The sequence below is a fragment of the Herpailurus yagouaroundi genome, unplaced genomic scaffold (genome assembly GCF_014898765.1).
Source record: "Herpailurus yagouaroundi ecotype Mexico unplaced genomic scaffold, PumYag 29, whole genome shotgun sequence".
In the NCBI taxonomy this organism is placed as follows: domain Eukaryota; kingdom Metazoa; phylum Chordata; class Mammalia; order Carnivora; family Felidae; genus Herpailurus; species Herpailurus yagouaroundi.
The window spans coordinates 104,789,043-104,805,298 of NW_024412377.1; the positions used below are offsets into that span (position 1 = coordinate 104,789,043).

At 43.5% G+C, this 16,256-nt stretch overlaps 1 long non-coding RNA gene across 1 annotated transcript; it reads left to right on the top strand.

The window, feature by feature from the left end:
* Positions 1–3,582: 3,582 nt before the first annotated feature.
* On the top strand, positions 3,583–15,419 carry LOC121041488 (uncharacterized). The gene is made up of 3 exons (XR_005795762.1): positions 3,583–4,436; positions 14,058–14,217; positions 14,768–15,419. It is a non-coding gene; the product is annotated as an uncharacterized LOC121041488 (long non-coding RNA).
* Positions 15,420–16,256: the final 837 nt, after the last annotated feature.

Consider the following 16,256-nt stretch of genomic DNA (forward strand, 5'->3'; position numbering starts at 1 on the left):
ACCTTTTAAAGCCACTAAATTGGCAATACTTGTCCCTCCATCCCCCTCCAAGACTAATCACTTATTCTTTAATTCATTATATATTTTTTAAATGCCTATTGTAGATCACTGCATTAGCCCTGTGGAATAGAAAAAAAGATTGTACTCACAGTCCTTACTTTGGTTACTTATTACATGTCTTAGTCTGTTCAGGCTGCTATAACAAAAATACCATAGACTGAGTGGCTTAGAAACAATAGAAATTTAGGTCTCACAGTTCTGGAGGCTGGAAGTCTTGGATTAGGGTGCCAGCAGGGTCAGGTAAGGATCCTCTTCTGGGTTTCAGATTGCCGACTTGTCATTGTGTCCTCACATGGCCGAAGGGGCCAGGGAGTACCCTAGAGATAGCTCTGTAAGGGCACTAGTTGCATTGGTAAGAACTTTGGTCTTGTTCTTACCACCTTCCAAAGACCCTACCTCCTAATACCATCACCTTGGCAGTTAGGTTTCAACATCTGAATTTGGGGGGCATGTATAATACCATAGTATAACCAACCTAATTGGGGAGAAAGGATATAAGCCCATGAAAAACTAAGGCGATCAATAATGAAAATGACAACACACACACACACACACACACACACACACACACACACACAAATGTCAAAAGGCAGTATGTGATCAGAAACTTGAAGAAAGGAGTCCACCTAGAGCTTTACTTTCTTTTAGGAGCCATCACTTCCTCATCCTAATACACAGGATTACTATAGAAGCCATGTTCCCATAGCGTGAACCCACCTGCCATTCAACCCAGAGTTGAATGAACCAAGGGTGGCACCTGACTAGGCTGGACCAATGAGTTTCTTTTCTAGGAATTTGGAATTTGGCATATGATTCCAGTTTAGTTTGGTTATCCCCCTTAGTAGAAGAGATGTAAACATTGGTAGTGGCTATTTTCTACCATGACAAAGCCAAGAAAGTCAGTGGCTGGGTGGGAAAAGAATGAAGCAAATGTGAGGAGAGCCGCAAAGATAAGAGAAGGTGAAAAAGGACTCTGGTTCTCTCGCGGGCTCTTGTCTTTGTTTTTAAGAGTCTTCAGATTCACTTTTCTTCTTGTCTTGTTCTCCATGAGACATTTTTGTATCCATTTAAGGGTACACTTCTACTTCCTCCTGCAGAAAACACCTTCATCTTTATTTATTTTTTTTTATTTTTTTTTTCAACGTTTATTTATTTTTGGGACAGAGAGAGACAGAGCATGAACGGGGGAGGGGCAGAGAGAGAAGGAGACACAGAATCGGAAACAGGCTCCAGGCTCTGAGCCATCAGCCCAGAGCCCGACGCGGGGCTCGAACTCGCGGACCGCGAGATCGTGACCTGGCTGAAGTCGGACGCTTAACCGACTGCGCCACCCAGGCGCCCCAACAGCTTCATCTTTAACAACGTGACTAGCTGATCTGACATCTGGCTGACTTGCATCAGTGGAAATGCAACGACTTCCTGGTCCAAGGTGAGGACACTTTCCTAATCGTCCCTTTCTCCTGCCATGTGCGTCCACTAGCCCCTCTCATCTCATACCATCTCACACTTGGGTTCTTCCAAAGCTCTGTCACTACCCTTTCGTTCAGCCTCCAAAGTGGACAAGCCCTTCAGATATTTCATCTCATTTAATCCTTACAGTAACCTTTTGAGGTAAATACTGTCAACTCCATTTTGCAGACAGATCTGACGCACAAAGAAATTGAGCAATTTCCCTGCCATTACGTATCCAATAAGTGATAGAGCCATGATGTGAACAGAAGCAGTGTGACTCCTGAGCACATGCTCCCAACACTAAGCTCCTCCCCTTTCTGCTGGTACAACAGAGGGAGAATTACGTAGAATGATCTTTTCTTGAGCACTTGAAACCATTAGGACGATTCTTTTCTTCCCATTCTACATGTTAGTGTCATAAAACAAACTTCATCGCACACATGAGGTTGGTGCTTACTAATCCCGTTCCTCTTGCTAGACACACTGGAAGTCTAAATTCCCTGCTCTCTCTTGAAGTTAAGTTGGAGACAGTGCTGTATTTTGGCCAATGGAATGGGGCAAAAGGTGATATATGCTCCTTCCAAGCCTGGGCATAAACTTCTCTAGACAGTTTTCTATGCTCTTTCTTCTCCTTCCTTGTGTATAAGGAGTCCATATCCTGTGGATGACGGTGGCACAAGCTACGAGGAGACTAGATCTTTCACACATTCCATGGAGGTGAGCTATCTCGGAGAACCATCCAACCCTCACGCACTGGGACATGAGCAGGAAATAAATGGTTATTGTGCTGAACTACTGCAATTTAAGGTGGTTTGTTACAGGAGCTTCCGGCTTTTCCTTACTGATCCACCTACTGAATTCTGAAAATTAGGTGAGCATGATGGCAGCCAATAAAGTAGGCATTTGGGTATACATACCAAGATTGTTTTTTATGGACGTTTCATCCTTTAAGAAGTCAGGTTGGTGGTGTTAATGAAAGAAAGTATTGATAATATTCTCAAAAGGCACTCAGCCCAGTGCTTCTGTGGTTGTTAAGAGGACAGTACCACGGGAGTCTTTGCCATAGCTGATGGAGTAAATTTTTCTGTGGCTCCTCAGAGCAATTCCCTGGGTGGTAGGGTCGGCTCTGTGCTTATGCAGGGACAGGGACTTCAGTCAGATAGGGGAATTACATTTCAGGACAGGATGCTCAGGGGCTGAGGTCCAATTTACATAGAGGCTGCTTTTTAGTTGCTGTCGTCTGGATAGCAGTGGAGCAGGATAGAAGATTTTTTTTTTTTTTTTCAACTTACATACAGTGTGACCATTCAGTCTCCTTAAACCTGTCAGTGTCGGAGCTTTCTCCATTCCGTCATGTTAGAAAGGGGAGTCACTGTTGTCCAGATGGAAAACTTCTGGCTTGGGTGAATGGAGGAAGATACGATGCCATGGAGTTGATTAAGAATGAACCCTTATTTTTGCAGGTTACCTATCGGAGCTATAGAATAAAAACAGTTTCCTTAGGTTAGGAAGTCCAAACTGGAAGCTGACAAAGTCTTTTGGGGAAGCTGTTGAAAATAGGCAGTAAAAGTTGCTCAGTTTAATGTTAATCTCATCATTCAGTCAAAGGTCAAGGTTTTATTCCCAATTACATTTATCATGAACTTATCGAAATGGCCTTGCTGCATTTCTAAATGATCTCCACAATCCCTCTATGGTTTTGTTAAATTATCATCTTGCAAACGAACCTTCCGACTTTCCCAGTGCAAAAGGCTCTCTGCCTGACCACATGAAGGTAAGGAGAGACACAAGGGCTAAAATCTATGTTTCTGTTCTATTGTTACAGTTTAAATTAAATGACCTAAGAATATCCACCATTGCTTCAAAATACGCTGGGCTGCCAAGAGATCACTGCATTAAGATTCAAGGACATGAGCTTTGGAGATGTCATGCTTAAGATAATCTGGGGCTATTGTTTTTCTATATTATTATCTACTCAACTAATACTTCCTCAATGTCTCCATGTTCCGTGCACTAAGTGCGACAGAACTGCTACCTCCTGTCTGGTGGGGCAATTATTTACAATTTGTTGCCACTTCTGCTAGAGCAAACCCTATTTTAATACATTACAATACATAGTGGGTGCTCAGTAAATGTTTGTTGAATGGATGCACGAGCCCATTATGAAACCTGAGAAATTCAATGTGAGCTGCTGCATCACCTCACCTCGGCTTTACCTCAGTCTGGGTCCCCGTGAAAAGGATTCGCTCTCCCACTTCACAAAAGGAAAATACTTGTTTCTACAATGTATTCATGTAACCAACATTTACCGAGAGGCTCTTTCGCGGTGGGCATAGTGCTGGGCACAGTGGCTAAGAGACACCTGGGTTCTGACCTCTCCCTGCAGCCCCAGCCTACTGGTTGACCCACGATTTATTGACTTGGGTAGTTAGGTAATTACTCAGTGAAGCACTGCTGCCTTTGAAAATGTCTCCTTTCTTTCCCCCTGAATTATTACAAGAGAGGAGAGAGGGAGGCAGCTGATTGGTATGAATGTCAGGGCCATAATAAACCCTGATTTACTTAAGGGTACGTGGAATGAAACAAATCAAGTGTTAACCAACATTTTCTTTGAAATGAGGTTGGGAAGGATTAGCTTAGAGGAGGGTATCATTAGAAAGAGAAGAGCCATTAATCACTGTCCCAAAATAATCCAAGTTGAATATCTTATTGTTTAATTATTTTTAATCTTTTGGAAATACAGAGCCGCCCCAGGGTGTTTTCTTTTCTCTCTCCCTCCTACAGAGCAGCCTGCTCTGGGAGCTGAAGTCCTCCTGTGTATTCCTTGAACTGGATCCAAATTCATTACAGATAGACTGTGAAGCGGACATAGATGATGAAGCTGGTGAAGAGGAGGGGGCAGGAGGGAAGGCAAGCAAGGGACGGTAAGTAGCCAGGGCTTGTTTTAAAAGTTGAAAGGTGACCTTTGACCTTCTCGTGACTCATAAAGCACTTTATGACTCCCACCCCTTGGTCAAGAATTTTCAAGCTCAACAAAAGGGCTTTTAGCTCAAATGCCGTTTTAACCAAGCTTCACAAGGACGAGTTATTTTCGTTTCTGTGTTGACCAAGTAAAGTTCTTCGCTTTGACTACCTAATAGCCCACCAACTTGGTTGAGCCCGTGTCTGTTTGCCAGGTCATGCACTTTGCCCAGGCATAGAACAAGGGGAGTGATTTCTCAGTTGTGGGAAATGGATCACGAGATGTCTGATTTAGGCACGTAGATGGATTAGGGCTGCCAACGGGCAGAATAAAGACAGGAGAATTTTCCAGTCCAGAGTCATTCAAAGTTCTCAACCCTCATGAGGCAAACTAATGGAATCCCTGGAGGAGGATTTCTGGGCTCAGTACCCTAGGCCCATCCGCAGGACTTTCTATCACTTTGATGATTCAGCGTCAGAATCTCTCGTGCTGCAGTATGCCTGATAAAAAGTACCAATTATTCCGTTCACTACTGTTGAAATGTCCAGTTTCCCTCTGCGAAAGGCAACTCTTAGAGACCCCAGTGGGATTGAAATGCAGTTCAGATGCCCTGTGACCAAGGTGTTTGGGCAGTAAGCTATAGAGGGCCATAGATGCTAGAAGATTTGAATCTCTCTTGTTTTACCCATTTGCCCATATTTTTTGAACTCTATTTCCCAAGCCAGAAAACATGATTAAAGAATTATAGCCAGTCTTCTTTTAACAGGCCTGGCAAGTGCTCTTGCAGTAGATTAAAGATGGCTACAAATTCTCCAACATTCCTTCAATGACAAAGTGAAGCTCTGTCTCTTCACCTTGAATCTGGACAAGATTCTGGGACTGCTTGACCAATAGAATTCTTGGGAGGTGACACCTATGTGGCCCTTTGTGGCAATTGGTTTCTGGACTATGTTGCTTGGGTTTACGATAAAACATCTGAATTTGGTGACACACAGGGGTCTCTTACAATTGTGAGAAAAGGATCACATTTAAGAAGAATCTAGTATTTTCCGGGAGCTGTGCCAGGTCTGTGGGACATGGATATTCATATATGGCTCCCGTTTGTAAGAAGTTCACAGTCTAATGGTAATGATAGATGTACGTGAATCATCATGATTTGGGCCAGTGATGATACTGATGGCATGGAGACTAAATGAGACCGCACAGGTTATCCTGAAGAACATGACTGAGAACCCCATTTTAAGCTGTACTACCTGCAGAAATATGGATTTTGGAGTGATTCCCAGGGACTGTGCGGGGCGTCATCTGAATTGCCTCCACTGAAAAGGTGACAGTTCAGCAAGGCTTTAAGAGAGTGGGAGTTTGTGCTTCTAACTGCTTCTAAGTGCTTCTAAAAGAGTTCTGGCAGTCCGACATGTTGTGAGAGGTATCACATGACGCATGCTAAGATGCTTCCCTAACCAAAAACACCTTCTTCGCTAGCCCTGCTACAGTGATCAAAATTTCTACAATATTCAGTGTGCCTGGGTGGCTCAGTCGGTTAAGCGTCCGACTCTTGATCTCAGCTTAAGTCATGATCTCACGGTTCTGTGAGATCAAGCCCTGCATAAGATCAAGCCCCATGTCCTGCTCTGTACTGACAGTGTGGGGCCTGCTTGGGGTTCTTGTTCTTCCTTTCTCTCTGCCCCTTCCGCTGCTCACGCTTACATATGTTCTCTCTCTCTCTCAAAATAAATACACATTAAAAAAACTTCTACGATATTTAATCTTTGAATAGGCTTTGAAGGTCTGAAAAGTTTTAAATATTATTTGGGAAAGATGACACAGTAGATGACTTTTTAGTCACTCACATATTAACACAAATTTCCTTTTTTTTAAAGTTAATTTATTTAGGGGCGCCTGGGTGGCGCAGTCGGTTAAGCGTCCGACTTCAGCCAGGTCACGATCTCGCGGTCCGTGAGTTCGAGCCCCGCGTCAGGCTCTGGGCTGATGGCTCAGAACCTGGAGCCTGTTTCCGATTCTGTGTCTCCCTCTCTCTGACCCTACCCTGTTCATGCTCTGTCTCTCTCTGTCCCAAAAATAAATAAACGTTGAAAAAAAAAAGTTAATTTATTTATTTTGAAAGAGGAAGAGCACGAGAGTGGGGTAGGGGCAGAGACAGAATGGGGGAGAGAGAATCCCAAACAGGCTCCACACATTCATTGCAGAGCCCGATGCAGGGCTCGAACTCGGAAACCATGAGATCATGACCTGAGCTGAAACCAAGACTCGGAGGCTCAAAGTACTGAGCCACCCAGGCATCCCACAAATTTCCTTATTTTTATGTTCAAAATTATTGTATTTCATGGACTATTGGGCTAGTGTATTACAGATGTTCAAAATAGTTTTTGTAATTAAATAAATGATTTGTCTTGAGCTCAAAATACGGATGTTTAAAGGCGTAGACTATTTTAGGAGAGACACTCCAGTGAGTTGTAAGGAACCCCTGCTTTCAAAGCATGAATTGTTTCCTGCATGGAGAATGATGGTACGCTCTTAAGAAAAGCAAATAAACACCTGCTTATGTTCAGAGCGTATCTAGCACTGGGGGTGGCAGTGAGGAATACACAGCAGGATTTGGCACGGCGCATTCAAGAGGGGTGCGATCTACTTAATCAAAATTAACAACTAATTCACAAGATTATGATGTATATATATCTCAACAGGAGGTAATGTGGCAGCCATTTACAGTGGTGTAGGAATGCAGCAAAAAAGTCAGCCAGAGGGGGATTCTGGTGCCAAGGAAGTTTCTTCACAAGCTTCCTATGACACAAAAGGACCCTCTGTGCAATATATCCACGGTTGTTTTAGAAACAGAATGCTCATAGATTGTATAAAAGAATACTTTGATCTTAGAGGAAGGTTATCTTTTGGAAAGACAATTAAGCATAATGATCATTTGGGTTATAAAGGGAGATGATTGTACTGATTCCTTCTCAGCTGTCACTTGAACCAAGTTCTCTGGGGCTGTCGTGGTCAGAAGAAATTCTTTCATTTATTTTGATTATCTAGTCTCTTTGTTCCACTTGCTTCCAGAAAAGGGTTTGTAGCTCAACAGTGTCGTTAATCCCATTTCTATATAGCTGACAGCCTTTCTAAACTATAGGTCCGATGATAACACTTGGCTGCTGAAAGTCCATAAAAAAAATATCCCACTCCTTCCATCCAACCTAGCATTCCATAGCCTGGCCCCTCACCTCTCCGGGGTCCCGTCTTGCCCCAGTTGTTTACACCCTGGGCTCTGGCCACACAGCTGTTTTCTGGAACTCCTTTGCCCCCAGCCCTTCTCAGCCTACAGTGCCTTCCCTTGGGCCTAGATTGGCTTCTACCTGTACTAGAACCAGCTCAGGCATCAACTGCCTAATTACACATTATTAGCTTTTAGCTTCCAGGAAAGAATGCATTTATTGTGCTCTTCATTGTATACTCATTACACTTAAAAATATGTGGTTTTTCTTAATACTCTTGTTTGTCCCCCCTCACCGCACCCACTCTCCACCCTTCTCCATTCTTCTCTGTGCCCCAGGAGGCTGACCCATATGCACCTCATGCTCCCTTATCCTTCAGCTCCCAGTTGGTCTTGGCTAATAGGAGACAGGAGCAGGAGATCAGGAAGTAGGAGGAGAGGGAGGGAGCTGAGGTCTTAATCCCCCGACTTCAGACTGCCTGGTTGCCATCGTTGGTGTCTTTCTGCCAAAAGCTGCAATCTTTTTCAGGAAACCCTGCCCCTCTAGCTGCCCTCTCCTGCTTCTGGTATCCTCTCCTTTTTCTTGTGTGTTCAGGCTTCCGCTGGTAGCTGAAGTTCTTTGTTCCTACTGGTCACGAAGCACTGCCCTGCCTGTTTTGTTCCCTGCAACCCTGCCTATGCCTTTGTGAACAGTCTCATTCATTTCATGAATTACCAATATGAGTGAGCCATCTGTATCCTGCATGACTCTGACTAGACACCTAGTTTGCATATCAGAAGCTTTATGTAACATTTATCATCTGATATTTTGGTGTCTTTCTTCCAAGATGTGATCTGAACTGCTTCTTTGAGCTCTAAGACGGGTAGACACAGCCTGCTAACAATACCAGAAAACAGCACTCCAAGCCCCCCACTCCTGTACTTCAAATGAAGAATTCGGATGTCTTGTTTGTTCACCAAGGCCCTAATGACAAATCTAATGAATTCAGATCAGGAAAACTCCAATAGCAGCGTTTGTTAATAGCCATGTGTACCCCACTCTCAATTAGCAGAAGATAAAATATTTATATAGTGGCTGGAGGCAAATATAAAGAACTAATCTTGCTCTTCTTCCAATCCCTTCACAAGATATGAAGGTGGCAATTCAAGTAAATAATACGTGTTTGGATTAATTATGGCAACTGAAATTACAAAGTAGATGCTCAATAAAGTCTGGTAAAAAAAATGTTAATAGGATAATTGCTGACACCACAAGTAATGTGCGGGGCTGACCTGAAACCAGAATTGAATTCCCGCTGGAACCAGCCAGTTTCTGAAGGCACGCGTGTTATTCCTGGGATGTTGGTGGCACAGCTAACCTTGTGATCCATCTGTGGAGTGCCCCAAGTGAGAAAGACCACCCATTAGTCTCCGAATTGCAAGCTAAGGAGAGTAACTCACTGTAAAGTATTTGCCAAATGATAATGTCGACTACACATACATTACAGTGGTGGAAAATTACGTCTGATCCAAGGACACTTGTACGTTTAAAGTTTCAGATCAGCAAGGAATCGCTCCAGCTTTCCTCCCCGACAAATGCCCAGGTCCACACAGGCAGATGTAGCTGAGCCTCTAGGCCGGGGGTCTGGAGAGGCAGTCACCACAGAGAGGGAGTTTTTCATGAGTGATGGTTGTGGATCAAAGTGAAACCCCTGACTTGTGTGCCCAGGGGCGAAGATCTGAACCCCTGGCCTGAAAGAGGGCTCTGTTGGAAGAACAGTAGTCCTCCCTATGCTGAAATTGGCCAGTGGGAGTTTTTCAATTTGCACCTGGTGTTGGGCAGGAGTTCATGAAAATCCACAGAAAGGAATGTTTCCGAGTTGAATGATGGAAGAGGAAAAAAAAAAAGTTGAACGGTAGTCCTTTGGAATCATGAAAAGCCCTGATTGAATTTGTGAAACAGAGACTTAAATCTTTGCCGAGGAGAACGCTTCTCGGCTGGCCTCTGAGGTTTGCCCAGCACTAACACATGCAGTGGGCGTCCGCTGTCCCCGCTGCAGTGAGGCTTTGGAAGGCGAGCGGAGTCGCTCACAGCCACCCGGGGGAGCCAGAAAGGCTGTGCTTTTCTGTCCAGTAGTCTTTTTCGTCTTCTCTTTCCAGGGCAGAAGGCTTCTCCCAGCCCACTGAGCATTTAAAATTCATACTCAGTGACAGCCCTTTCTTGATTAAGCAGAAGATTTTTGGTATTTTTTCTAAACCCACTTCTTCTGTCCAAAAGGACCAGAGTCTTTTTGTACAACGCACATTTTATTTCATCTAGAAATTATCTCTCCATAGTACAAAAATAAGAAATGCTCATTACACAAATTTCACAGGCCACTAAAGAGACTAATAAAGAGCCTTAAAGTCACCCTTAATGTTGCTTTAGCATTGACCGCCATCAAAGGATCACGGGGTGCCCTTCCAGCCTTCCTTTTCTAAGCATTTAGCAATATACAAGAAACCCGTTTTATAAACTGTAAAAGAAAACCCAAATGTATATTTTAGAACTTGAAACTACAATAACTGAAGTTAAAATTACCAAAGACGCAGTGTGGCTTTGCTGAAATGATACCTCTGTATTTCTATTTTACTTGACTTTTCAGAGCATTTGGAATTGTTGACCAAAGGTCTCTTTGAGCTCTTCCTGTTTTTTGTCAGTTTCCCCCTCCTGCAGCCCTTATCCTGCTCAGTCTCTAGAAATCACTGCTCCCGAAGCTTTCCGTTACAGGACTTGAGGTCTCTATGCCCAAGATTTCCAGATTTGTGTTCTATGTCATCACGAGACATGTGTCTTCAACATAATACGGAAATGTGAAAATGGAGTTAAGCTGTGAATCCTGCACACTTGAAGGAATAAACTTCCTCCCTGAGAAGTACAAATGATCTGAATGGTTTCATTCTTGGCACATTGCTGGTTTTGAGAAGTTGAGGAAACATTCAAATGACTTGTCTGAAAAATATTAAGCAGGCCACGTGTTAGGAAACTTTGGAGTAAAGTGATGGGAACCGGGGTGAGTTGGAGGGGAGTGATTCACGCAGAACGATGTGGATGCTAAGGCTGTGTCCACACTAATGAGGGGAAGGACGGCACACTGTTAGCCCACGTAATGTGGAAAATCTTTACCATGTTTCGCTTAAATGCCCTGTGACTTTTTTACGGAAAGAGCTGTTCCAATGTTGGTAACTCCTGGTCTCCTCATCAGAGGAGCTGCGGGCTCTGTCAGTCATCATTTCACTTGACATTAAGATGCTCAGTTGCTCCCAGCTTGACTTATCTCCACTCTATCTTATTTCTTTGTGGTCCTGCTTCAATGTGCTTGAATTTGTCAATGTGCCAGGTTCAGGCTGTGGTCAGAGTTAAGATAATTTTGTTAAGCCTGATGGAAGCGAAGACTTCAGAAATGGACATTAGACTTCGGGTACCTTTATGAAAAAGTGAGAATCTTGGGCGTAGATAATAGTGATAATGAAGAAGTTTGTTTTCTGATTATGTACCATGCATTGGATCAGATGCTTTATAAGCCTTATCTGATTTAGTTCTCCAACATGCTTGGGAGGTAACTACAATTCTTATTCCCAGCCTGCAGATGTGTAGACAAGGCTCAGAGAGGTGAAGCCACTTGCCCATGATCACCCAGCGCATAAGTTGCAGGGCCTTGACTTGAGCCTAGGCTATTCTACTTTCGAATCTTAACGGCTACATGTTGCTTCCTCCCTTGTGGTCCTGGAACATTTCTCATGAATCAAACCCAGTAATGGCATTTCAGGCTAGTGGGGGCTCTCAACCCTGGTTGCATATTGACTCACGGGGACCTTTTGAAAAATGCTAATCCCAAACCCAGCCCCCAGACAGTCTGATTTCTTTGGATTTGGGTCCAGTACTGGTATCTTCAGTTAGGTACAGGCCAGTGTTTGGTTTTTTAAAAAAGTGATTCCAAAGCTCAGGCAAGCTCTGGGTTGGAGACATATTTTCCTCTGGGAAATGGATGCATAAACTCTGGGAGTTCAATTTCTTCCCCTCAGTCTCTCCACCTTGTTTCGAATGCCCAGCCTTCTCTCCCATAGACGTGCCCGTTTGAAGAACCCGTGCACGTTCCCAAGTTTTCTGATCACTCCCCTGAGCACTCCCTAAGAAATTCTGTATTCACTTTGGCCCAGATATTGGTGTGGAGGATGCCTTATAGTTAGATTTTGATCAACTTTTGTGTGCCACATCTTCCCACCCAGTTAATTTGTATAGTCCTTAAGGGCAAAGCTGTATCTTCTCCAACTTCTGTTTCCCTGAAGATACCTTGCATAGTGCTATGTGTGCAGATGTATGAAAAATGCTGGCTGACTTAGTGACAAAACTACTATGGGGTTTCAAACCTATGAGAGAGTATGCAAGGAATAAAGAAGAAAAACAAATCCGGTATTGGCAGTCTTCTAGAATAATTGTACTTTGGGCATTCAGTAAGTATTGAGCATTTCTTGTGTGGCAATCCTATTCTAGTGAGAGACCTAGAATTATCATATCGCATATATAAACTCATAAACGAAGCTTCTCAGATTGTATCGGTATCTTTCTTTCTTGGTGGGCGTAATAAGATTTTTGAAAACTACAATTCGCAGTCATATGAAGATGCAAATGACATATATGTGGGCTGTTGTAATTATTTCATGTATGTGGATGGAAGGCCTTAAGGAAATTCTGCTAGTGACCTCTAGGGTAGGGAAAGCATCAGTGTACTGGGTTTTCTTTATTCAAACAAAGCATGTCTCCACACAGTGTTCAAAGGCCTGAGGAACACATTATCATTCACTATGGGTTCTTTCTTTCTTTTTTCTTTTAAGTTTATTTATTTATTTTTGAGAAAGAGGGAGAGGGAAAGAATCCCAAGCAGGCTCCGTGCTGTCAGCTCAGAGCCTGAGGCGGGACTCAAGCTTAAGAACCATGAGATCGTGACCTGAGTGGAAATCAAGAGTCAGAGGCTTAACCGACCAGGAGCCACCAGGAGCCCCACTATGGGTTTTCTCTAACTGTGCCAAAAGGTGGGAAAAGGCATATCCCTGGCAAAATGTTTATCTCCTGTTACTCTGGTGGTAAGTTGGCAGTGGTGAAGTTGTGGCTACTTGAGCCGTTTATAACATCAGTTGACTACAGAGCTCGGCTGTGTGTTTCACTGCGTCAATATGAAACCTCAAAGTAGCAGGAACAGTTATGAAAGACCCTTGGTGAATTAGTTATCTATTGCTTTACAACAAATTACTACCAATTTAGCAGCTTGAAATGAAACGCATTTATTCCCTCACAGGTTCTGTGAGTCAGGAGTCTGGGCATAACTTAGCAGGGTGCCCTGCTCAGGGTCTCAGAAGGCTGTCCTCAGGGGGTCTGCTGGACTGGGTTCTCATTTGGAGGCTTAACTGAGCAAGAATCTGTTTCTCATCTCACTCATATTTTGGGGAGAATTAATTTCCTTTGCATTCATAAGACTGCGGCCTCAAGGCTTGTTGGCACCTGTCAGCTGGAAGCTACCCTAGAGGCCACCCTTGGCCCCTTGCCGTGTGGACCGATCTGCCAGCAAGGCAGTCTTCCATAATACAACACAATCATTGATGTGATAACCTATCACTTTTGCTATATTTTGTTGGGTTAGCAATAAGTTCTAGGTCGTACCCATGCACAAGAGGAAGAGTTTACACAGGGTCGGCACCCCAGGAATATAGAACTAAGAATCGTGGGGCCATCTTTAGAGTCTCTCCGCCGTACTTGGTTTTATTTGAAAATAAAACAAAACAAAATACTTGTCTTTGGAAGTTATAACTAATGTAATCACTTTCAGTGGTTGCTGATAAGCAGACATCTTAAACATTTTCCTTTTATAAATTTAAACCTTGTTGTCCATGGGTCTATTCTGGGGGTAGAAGGGGAGGTAAATCTTTTAAACATTACTTTAAAACTCGTTGGTAGGGGTGCCTGGGTGACTCAGTCGCTTAAGTGTCTGACTTCGGCTCAGGTCATAATCTTGTGGTTTGTGGGTTCGAGCCCCGCATTGGGCTCTGTGCTGACAGCCTGGAGCCTGGAGCCTGCTTCAGATTCTGTGTCTCTCTCCCTCTCTGCGTCTCCCCTGCTCATGCTTTGTCTCTCTCTCTCACTCTCTCTCTCTCTCTCTCTCTCTCAAATAAATAAACATAAAAAAAAAACGTGGTTTGTAAACTGACAAAGGTCTGCACTGTTAATGATTTTTATGACAGTCCAAGGCGACCTCCTATCTTTTTGAGGTAAGACTACTTCATCCTGTTCTATAAAATAGGCAGCCAAAATAAATTGACTGAATTTTTAACCTGCCTTTCTAGGAGACAAGCCTTCCCTGGAATATTTGCCTAGTGAACGTCCTCTGTGCAGACTCACATGATGCTTTGTCATCTTTGGGAGAAGAGCCAATATTATAAAAAGTTGCTGGGGAAAAAATGGATCACGGCAGAATAACCAGGGCATTTAACCAGCCTGAGTTTGGTATGCTTGATGTCCATACCCTTTTAGGAAAGATTTGCCTTTTATTGTCACTCTTTGCCTAGCCAGTATTTTAGTGGTTCCGTTTGCTTCTGAAATTGGAGCCTGAAGATACCAGATCCCTAGGGTGGTGTCGTCAGGTCAGAAGCAGTCACCAAAGAGTGGCTTGGAGGGAGTACTGAGAATCCCCATTACTGTGATATTTCCTCCCCACCATCCTCCCCTCCCTGTCACCCCTGTCTTTTCCTTGATATAGACAGTTGGTATTTTCTTAGTCTTTTGTAAAGTGCCGTGAAAACTAAGCTCGGGGATTAGACACCTCCCTTACACCCTTCCATCCTGGTTGCTACCCCCAGACCTCTCTCATTGAGATGTGCTGGGGCTTCTCCCATTTCATGTTGATATCAGAAGAGAGATTTGGAAACATGTGTATCTTTTTTTGACCCTTCCCTGAGAATTCAAAGGGGAAAAAGTCACTTTAAATATTGTCTGAAACACAGATGTGAGCCAGCTTCTTCCCAGCCCCAGACAACGGGTTTTGTTTCTTCTCTAGGAGGTGATGGTTGCTGGCCTCTCTGGGTTTCCCGGGTCAAAGAAACAGAATTTAGAACCTGGAAGTGTTGATCAAGACGAACACTGCAACTTTGATCAGCTAAGTATGAATAAATCAGAAATGTATGCTTTAAATTCCCTTTGAAATACGTACATACTTAGAGGTTAAGGGGAGAAAGCGTTTGGCAGAATACATCTCAGAAGTTGCCAGCCATATAATGCTTGAAAAATCGCCAGTTCCGCTTTGCCAAACCTAAAAGCAGCCAGGTTTGCTCATCTCTACATTAAAGGAACATTAAGGTCTTTATCTATTGACCTGAACCTAATAAAGAAGGGGAATTTTAGAGCTGAGACTAATGTGTTTTTTTTTTTTAAATCACCTCCTACTGCCTAATTATTGTTGAGATCTCTGTGTGATGTTGCATATCTAATCCATGATACTCAATAATACCCAAGTGTGGAGCTGGCAAATAAGTCAAGGATGTTATAAAGAGGGCAGGGACCAATTAGCCTCATTAGGTCGAGCAAGCCTCAGAACAAGTGATAGCCTCTGACTGCAGTAAGGAAAAATTAGATGAAATGTTAGAAAAGATGGCATTACATAACAGGCAAAGCCACAGCTGCATCAGGATATAAAATCACTTAAAAATTTTTTTTATGTTTATTTATTTTATTTTATTTTTTATTGAGAGACACAGAGCACGAGTGGGGGAGGGGCAGAGAGAGAGGGACACAGAACCCGAAGCAGGCTCCAGGCGCTGAGCTGTCAGTACAAAGCCTGATGCAGGGCTCGAACTTGTGAATGAAGAGATCATGACCCAAGCCAAAGTTGGAAGCTTAACCGACTGAGCCACCCAGGTGCCTATGTTTGTTTATTTTTGAGAGAGAGAGAGTGATAGGGAGAGAGAGAGGTAGGGAGAGACAGAGCATGAGCAGGGGAGGGGCACAGAGAGAGGGAGACACAGAATCCGAAGTAGGCTTGAGGCTCTGAGCTGTCAGCACAGAGCCCGATGTGGGACTTGAACTCATGAACTGTGAGATCATGACCTGGCTGAAGTTGGATGCTTAACCAACTGAGCCACCCAGGTGAGCCTATAAAATCCCTTTCTAAAGAGCCCAAAGTAGAAAGCATACAATAGACACATTCTTGAAATTCTAAGAAACAAGTGTTCAAATAATAGTGTGATTACTATTTGTTAGATTATTATTGCTGCTATTATTAGGTACCTAGCATGCACTTACCGAGCACGTTCTGTGCTAAGCCCTTTGCATATACTGTTGATAAACCTAACAGCACAAGTATTTAAACAGTTGGTGTGATTTCTTTTGTAAAAGTCCTGATGAGAATCTTGCTTGAAGTCATGCTGTTCACCTGAATCTTACGTTTCTATGGAAAGGTATCTCCGGGCAGCCAGAATGCCTGAGACGTAGAGGTTCTTGCTGATTTCCAACCCTTCGAACACCCGGTCTTGCCCAGTCTGCTCCAAAGT